Below are 8960 nucleotides of genomic sequence, written 5' to 3'. Positions count from 1 at the left end.
GCTGGCATGTTTGGGCCTCGCGCAAATAAAAGAGGGAAAAAATATAAAGCCAGCAATTTACCACAGGCAAATGTGTTGCAGAACAAATAATAATTTGAATTCATATATTGCCTTTATAATGGTCAAGGGACTTCACAAGATGGGGAAGGAAAATGTAAAATGCTGAGGGGTAATTAGCAGACTATTTAGGGGAGATTACCCAAGGCAAGATCGAAGCACTGTAGCACATTGGTTAGCACTGTGGCTTCACAGCGCCAGGGTCCCAGGTTTGATTCCCGGCTTGGGTCACTGTCTGTGCGGAGTCTGCACGTTCTCCCTGTGTCTGCGTGGGTTTTCTCCGGTTGCTCCGGTTTCCTCCCACTACTCCCGAAAGACGTGCTGTTAGGTAATGTGGACATTCCGAATTCTCCCTCTGTGTACCCGAACAGGCGCCGGAATGTGGCGACTAGGGGCTTTTCACAGTAACTTCATTGCAATGTAAGCCTACTTGTGACAATAAAGATTATTATTATTATAAGAAATGGGTTTTGAGAAGACTTTTGAAGGTTGTGTCAAATTAAGCAAGATGGATGTATTTTGGAAGAGAATTCTCAAGTATTGTACCATTCTGGATGGATGCTGTGTCAGTGAAGGTGGGAGAGAATGGTTGGGAAAGGCACAGCAATCCAAACTCCGAAGAGTGGAAGACTCAAATGGGAATGTAAGGATAAAGAAAGTGATGTAAGATATTGTGGAGGAAGAACACAGGAATGTGTAAATGAGGACATGATTTTTAAAGTTCATTCTTTGGAGAATGGGGAGCGAACTAAGGCTGGGAAAGAGAGTGATTATAGATAAGATGGGCTTAATGTGGGATGCAATGCAAATGTCAAAGTTCTGGATGAGTTGGGGGTTTAAGTAGGCTGGAACTCAGAAGACAAATAAGGGAATTGTTGAAGAAATTGAACCTTGAGACAATGATGAGATGAAAGAGAGTTTCAAGTGTGGCTAGTTAGGGATGAAGACAGATAATTGCAGAGCATTTTCCCTTGAATGTGAAAACTACAATCTCCAACTTCCATTGACTCAAATGTTGTTGTCAATAGTGAACAGTGCTAATCATGAAAATGCCTGGTTAAGTCAAGAGTAGCAACAATCTTCTACTCTTCATTGGGCTGTAACCCATCGCAAACCACTATCTTCAGGAAAAGAGGATGAAGAAGAGAAAGTGATTGGGATAGTTGGAGGGGAAATTAGTGTCAAGGGTTCGTGAGATAATGTGAGGTACAGTTCATTTTGATAGTCTTGTTTTCCTCTAGTTTTCCCTCCGCGCTTGAAGACTTTACCGCATTGCTAAATTATTGTTCTGTGGACTCCATGTGTGAGCCCAGACATGAATTATCAGCAAACCTTTTGATTGCAGGTGTCAAGTAGGAGGTGAAACCATCAAAGTCTGTCTATGTCCTAACCTAATGTCCACACCCTTACACTTCCATTACTGAGATCAATTATCATGTCCCACTTGCACCAATTGAACAGTTTAGGCTTATACTCACTGGAGTTTAGAAAAATGAGAGGGGATTTGATTGAGATATATAAAATACAAAGAGGGATTGATAAAGTAAATGTAGACCAAATAGTCCCCCTTGTGGGGCAATCTAGAATAAGAGGTCACAGGTATAGGTTGAGAGGCAGTAGATTTTGAAGTGAAATGAGGAGGAATTACTTCTCGCAGAGGGTGAATCTGTGCAACTCGCTGCCCCAGAGTGCAGTGGAGTCTGAATCATTAAGTGGTTTCAAAGAGGAGATAGATATATTTCTGATTTTTTTAAATGGGTTAAAGGGATATGGGGAACAGGCAGGGAGGTGAATTTGAGACCAGTAAGCAATCAGCCATGCTCCAATTGAATGGCGGAGCCAGCAGGAAGGGCTGAATTACGCACTTCTGCTCCTAATTCCTATGTTCCTATATAAAGGCTGCTTGATATCAGGCCCTTGCACTGGATCTGACACTGTACAGCTGTTCCACATGTCTTTCTATGAATGAACTGACGTGACCTTATAATGCAAGATTAGCTCATTTAAAACTTTTTCTGATGATCCCCGCACAAAGCAGGTGATGAAGTTGGAGCACCGAAGCCAGTGAATGGGTTTCTCATACTGAAATATGATGGGGCTTTTTGTTGTCTTTATTTTTGCAAACCAAAGACTTCTTTCACATTGGGTTATTCAAGGCCAAAAATATTTCAAAAATGGTCCTTTCAGTCAACCGAATTACACCATTCAGCCCCTCAAACCTGCTCCACCATTCACTTCGATCATGGGTGATCGGTACCTTAATTCCATCTATCTGGTTTGTTACACATCCCTCAATACGCTGACCTAACAAAAATAGTAGTCCTGTTATGTGGAGGGTCTCTGAATTGAAGATGTTTAATGAGGCCAGGAACTTTGTATAAAGAACATTGAACACATTAAAGATTATGGTGGATCTCTGATAATGCCTGTGTACAATGAATTCCAACATATCGGGCACCAACCTCCCCAAATTCAAGCCATTATCGAATGCACTACGAAGGTCAGCACATTACTCATTTTGTAATATGTAATAAATACAGAGATCTCTTGGAATGAACCACAGATTCTAAGCTTGCATTAATGATTTTTCAAGTCTTTTGTGAACATTATGTCTGATCAAGGACATGTAGCTGCTGACTGAAAGATTGAAACATTTGAAAATATCCGATATATCCATAAAAGAGCACATGTTTAAAAGCTAACAAATCCACGTGAATGAGTTCAGCACTTTAATCAACGGGTTTAAAGGTGTTTAATGATGCCACCTGAACTCCTCAATTACATTATAGCCCTCTAACTCACTTCCAGGTATCCATTATTCTCTATTTAATTCCTTTGTTGCGAGTTATTACTGTGCCATAAAACTATCAGTCACAATCGTAGTGTGAAGTGGCATTAAACATCATGTACCCTGATCATATATATATATAAGGTACCATCTGTATTCTCTCTGTCCCATTTTACTATTTAGTTTTGTGACTCAAGTCTGACAACTCAAAAGGCGACTGTACAATGTGCATGAATGGTGTGGAAAACCTTCTCTGCAATATTTTGAAAACCATGTTAGAAAAACATGTTGTAGTGGGGGACAAAATGTAAATGATGTTTGACATAATTGCCTTATTGGTGCGCGAATCTTAGTCACTGTGTGTTACATCAGAGGTTGTGGTATATCACAGAGAGTTATAGTGAGAGTTCAGGGGCTGGTTTAGCTCAGTTGACTGGGCAGCTAATTTGTGATGCAGAGGCATGGCTACCAGCACGGGTTCGATTCCTGTACCAGCTGAGGTTATTCATGAAGGTCCTGCCTTCTCAACTTTGCCCCTTGCTTGAGGTGTGGCGATTCCATAAGACCATAAGACATAGGAACGGAAGTAAGGCCATTCGGCCCATCGAGTCCACTCCACCATTCAATCATGGCTGATTTCAAATCCATTTACCCGCTCTCTCTCCATAGCCCTTAATTCCTCGAGAAATCAAGAATTTATCAACTTCTGTCTTAAAGACACTCAACGTCCCGGCCTCCACCGCCCTCTGTGGCAATGAATTCCACAGACCCACCACTCTCTGGCTGAAGAAATTTCTCCTCATCTCTGTTCTAAAGTGACTCCCTTTTATTCTAAGGCTGTGCCCCCGGGTCCTAGTCTCCCCTGTTAATGGAAACAACTTCCCTACATCCACTAAGCCATTCATTATCTTGTAAGTTTCTATTAGATCTCCCCTCAACCTCCTAAACTCCAATGAATATAATCCCAGGATCCTCAGACGTTCATCGTATGTTAGGCCTACCATTCCTGGGATCATCCGTGTGAATCTCCGCTGGACCCGCTCCAGTGCCAGTATGTCCTTCCTGAGGTGTGGGGCCCAAAATTGCTCACAGTATTCTAAATGGGGCCTAACTAATGCTTTATAAAGCTTCAGAAGTACATCCCTGCTTTTATATTCCAAGCCTCTTGAGATGAATGACAACACTGCATTTGCTTTCTTAATTGCGGACTCAACCTGCAAGTTTACCTTTAGAGAATCCTGGACTAGGACTCCCAAGTCCCTTTGCACTTCAGCATTATGAATTTTGTCACCGTTTAGAAAATAGTCCATGCCTCTATTCTTTTTCCAAAGTGCAAGACCTCGCACTTGCCCACGTTGAATTTCATCAGCCATTTCTTGGACCACTCTCCTAAACTGTCTAAATCTTTCTGCAGCCTCCCCACCTCCTCCATACTACCTGCCCCTCCACCTATCTTTGTATCATCGGCAAACTTAGCCAGAATGCCCCCAGTCCTGTCATCTAGATTGTTAATATATAACAACACTGAACCCTGCGGGACACCACTCGTCACCGGTTGCCATTCCGAAAAAAAACCTTTTATCCCAACTCTCTGCCTTCTGCCTGACAACCAATCGTCAATCCATGTTACTACCTTGCCTCAAATACCATGGGCCCTTATTTTACTCAGCAGTCTCCCGTGAGGCACCTTATCAAAGGCCTTTTGGAAGTCAAGATAGATAACATCCATTGGCTCTCCTTGGTCTAACCTATTTGTTATCTCTTCAAAGAACTCTAACAGGTTTGTCAGGCACGACCTCCCCTTACTAAATCCATGCTGACTTGTCCTAATCTGACTCTGCACTTCCAAGAATTTAGAAATCTCATCCTTAACAATGGATTCTAGAATCTTGCCAACAACCGAGGTTGTTGGCCTATAATTTTCCATCTTTTTCCTTGTTCCCTTCTTGAACAGGGGGGTTACAACAGCGATTTTCCAATCCTCTGGGACTTTCCCGGACTCCAGTGACTTTTGAAAGATCATAACTAACGCCTCCACTATTTCTTCAGCTATCTCCTTTAGAACTCTAGGATGTAGTCCATCTCGGCCCGGAGATTTATCAATTTTTAGACCTCTTAGTTTCTCTAGCACTTTCTCCTTTGTGATGGCTACGATATTCAACTCTGCCCCCTGACTCTCCGGAATTGGTGGGATATTACTCATGTCTTCTACTGTGAAGACTGACGCAAAGTACTTATTTCGTTCCTCAGCTATTTCCTTGTCTCCCATCACAAAATTACCAGCGTCATTTTGGAGCGGCCCAATGTCAACTTTTGCCTCCCGTTTGTTTTTAATGTATTTAAAGAAATTTTTACTATCATTCCTAATGTTACTGGCTAGCCTACCTTCATATTTGATCCTCTCTTTCCTTATTTCTCTCTTTGTTATCCTCTGTTTGTTTTTGTAGCCTTCCCAATCTTCTGACTTCCCACTACTCTTTGCCACATTATAGGCTTTCTCTTTTGCTTTGATGCATTCCCTAACTTCCTTTGTCAGCCATGGCTGCCTAATCCCCCCTCTGATAACCTTTCTTTTCTTTGGGATGAACCTCTGCACTGTGTCCTCAATTACTCCCAGAAACTCCTGCCATTGCTGTTCTACTGTCTTTCCCACTAGGCTCTGCTCCCAGTCGATTTTCGTCAGTTCCTCCCTCATGCCCCTGTGGTTACCTTTATTTAACTGTAACACCTTTACATCTGATTCTACCTTCTTTCTTTCAAATTGGAGATTGAATTCTACCATATTATGATCACTGCCTCCTAAGTGCTCCCTTACTTTAAGATCTTTAATCAAGTCTGGCTCATTACATAACACTAAGTCCAGAATGTCCTGTTCCCTCGTGGGCTCCATCACAAGCTGTTCCAAAAAGCTCTCCTGTAAACATTCAATGAATTCCCTTTCCTTGGGTCCACTGGCAGCATTATTTACCCAGTCCACCTGCATATTGAAGTCCCCCATGATCACTGTGACCTTGCCTTTCTGACATGCACTTTCTATTTTGTGGTGCATTTTGTGCCCCCAGTCCTGGCCACTGTTAGGAGGCCTGTACATAACTCCCATTATGGTTTTTTTGCCTTTGTGGTTCCTCAACTCTACCCACACAGACTCCACATCATCTGACCCTATGTAATTTAGTGCTATTGATTTAATTTCATTCCTAATTAACAAGGCAACCCCGCCCCCTCTGCCCACCTCCCTGTCTTTTCGATAGGTTGTGAATCCCTGGATGTTTAAATGCCAGTCCTGAACCCCCTGCAACCATGTCTCTGTGATGCCTACCACATCATACCTGCCAGTCACAATCTGGGCCACAAGCTTATCTACCTTGTTCCGTACACTGCACGCATTTAAATATAGCACCTTTAATTCTCTATTGACCGTCCCTTTTTGTTTTCTTAGTGTGGTGGACCTTGGTTTACTGAGCCTTTCCATACACTGTGTCATATTTTGTGGGATGGGGACTATCGTAACCTCTCCTGAGTTTTGTCTTTTCGTGCTTTTTTGTATTCCTAAGCAGCTACGCTTCCCACTGATTACTTCACCTCTTGGTTCCCTGACTTTCCCTTCCCCCCCAATCTTTAGTTTAAAGTCCTATTGACCACCCTATTTATTCTTTTTGCCAGAACACTGGTCCCAGCTCGGTTCAGGTGGAGACCATCCCAACGGTATAGGTCCCCCCTGTCCCAAAACTGATGCCAGTGTCCCATGAAAAGGAACCCCTCTTTCCCACACCACTCTTTCAGCCACGTGTTAACTTCCCTTATTCTTGCCTCCCTATGCCAATTTGCACGTGGCAGGTTAATTCACCACCAGATTCACAGGTTAATTCACCACCAGTCAATTCTCCCACTCAAAGAGGAAAGCAGCCTATTGTCATCTGGGACTATGGTGATTTTACAAAGTGAGAGTCCAATATCATGGAATGTCATTTGAAGTGCTCAATACAATAGCTGCTTTATCTTTGGCAAGATACCATTTAAAATCAGCAAAGTACAACAATGGAAGACAGTAGATATTAAAAATAATTGACCATACCAAAGGTTTCTGATAGGAAATGATACAGTTCAGTAATACATGTACAATGTTGCAAGTTAAACATAACAAATGCTGTTAGAATGAATGTGAGGATTTCCCAAAAATATCAAGTAATCCTGTAGAAAATTAAAGCAATGTATTTAGAAAACCATAAAAATGCTTAAATTTATATATTCTTTGTGCTGCAGATTATTATACTTGTTTGTTCTACAATCCTGTCTACATAGATCCCAGTATTCTTTCAACTTTTTTATTCTTTACTAACGTTGTCCAGATTTTGAAAGGGATGATTGCATGATCACTATCAGTTCTCTGTTGAAATCTCCTCCTGTCAATTTAATCCAATTCATCATATAGCAATGATGTGTATTCTTGATCCCAAGTACAATCCTTTTTGAGTACTGGACATCATTCGTTATTTGCATAGCTGATTTAAATCCTCACTGCTTCATCTTTGGCCTAGGTAAAAAAAAGTAAAAATTCAATTTTAAATTAGTCGGAACATACTGGCAGAATCTGTATATATAACATAAATCTTATTTATTTTCTGCTGCTTGGACATAAGAACATAAGAACTAGGAGCAGGAGTAGGCCATCTGGCCCCTCGAGCCTGCTCCGTCATTCAATGAGATCATGGCTGATCTTTTGTGGACTCAGCTCCACTTTCCGGCCCGAACATCCTTAATCCTTTTATTCTTCAAAAAACGATATATCTTTATCGTAAAAACATTTAATGAAGGAGCCGCTACTGCTTCACTGGGCAAGGAATTCCATAGATTCACAACCCTTTGGGTGAAGAAGTTCCTCCTAAACTCAGTCCTAAATCTACTTCCCCTTATTTTGAGGCTATGCCCCCTGGTTCTGCTTTCACCCGCCAGTGGAAACAACATGCCCGCATCTATCCTATCTATTCCCTTCATAATTTTATATGTTTCTATAAGATCCCCCCTCATCCTTCTAAATTCCAACGAGTACAGTCCCAGTCTACTCAAACTCTCCTCGTAATCCAACCCCTTCAGCTCTGGGATTAACCTAGTGAATCTCCTCTGCACATCCTCCAGTGCCAGTATGTCCTTTCTCAAGTAAGGAGACCAAAACTGAACACAATACTCCAGGTGTGGCCTCACTAACACCTTAAACAATTGCAGCATAACCTCCCTAGTCTTAAACTCCATCCCTCTAGTAATGAAGGACTAAATTCCATTTGCCTTCTTAATCACCTGTTGCACCTGTAAACCAACGTTTTGCGACTCGTGCACTAGCACACCCAGGTCTCTCTGCACAGCAGCATGTTTTAATATTTTATCATTTACATAATAATCCCTTTTGCTGTTATTCCTACCAAAATGGATAACCTCACATTTGTCAACATTGTATTCCATCTGCCAGACCCTAGCCCATTCACTTAGCCTATCCAAATCCCTCTGCAGACTTCCAGTATCCTCTGCACTTTTTGCTTTACCACTCATCTTAGTGTCGTCTGCAAACTTGGACACATTGGCCTTGGTCCCCAACTCCAAATCATCTATGTAAATTGTGAACAATTGTGGGCCCAACACTGAGGGACACTACTAGCTACTGATTGCCAACCAGAGAAACCCCCATTAATCCCCACTCTTTGCTTTCTATTAATTAACCAATCCTCTATCCATGCTACTACTTTACCCTTAATGCCTTGCATCTTTATCTTATGCAGCAACCTTTTGTGTGGCACCTTGTCAAAGGCTTTCTGGAAATCCAGATATACCACATCCATTGGCTCCCCGTTATCTACCGCATTGGTAATGTCCTCAAAAAGTCCACTAAATTAGTTAGGCGCGACCTGCCCTTTATGAACCCATGCTGCGTCTGCCCAATGGGACAATTTCCATCCAGATGCTTCGCTATTTCTTCCTTGATGACATGCGCAGTTAAAGTTAAGAGAACATGGTTCAAATATCTGTGGTTTGTTGAGCAAACTGTGTTGCTATAACTTATCTTCTCTAACGTATGAGTGCATATGTGATGGGATTTCCCATGGAACAACTGGAAATTCATGAC

The 8960-nt window shown here is 41.9% G+C and overlaps 1 long non-coding RNA gene across 2 annotated transcripts in view; it reads right to left on the bottom strand.

Annotated features, from left to right (window-relative positions):
* Positions 1-6810: 6810 nt before the first annotated feature.
* LOC140408766 (uncharacterized) overlaps positions 6811-8960 on the bottom strand; it is a 39369-nt gene continuing 37219 nt past the window's right edge. For both annotated transcript variants that reach the window (XR_011940195.1, XR_011940196.1), the window contains exon 3: positions 6811-7379. This is a non-coding gene — a long non-coding RNA (uncharacterized lncRNA). The remainder of the gene's footprint in view (positions 7380-8960) is intronic.

The sequence above is a fragment of the Scyliorhinus torazame genome, chromosome 1, assembly GCF_047496885.1.
Source record: "Scyliorhinus torazame isolate Kashiwa2021f chromosome 1, sScyTor2.1, whole genome shotgun sequence".
NCBI classification, from domain to species: Eukaryota; Metazoa; Chordata; class Chondrichthyes; order Carcharhiniformes; family Scyliorhinidae; genus Scyliorhinus; species Scyliorhinus torazame.
The sequence above is the reverse complement of the archived record's forward strand: the minus strand, read 5'-3'. Positions and strand labels throughout refer to the sequence as shown.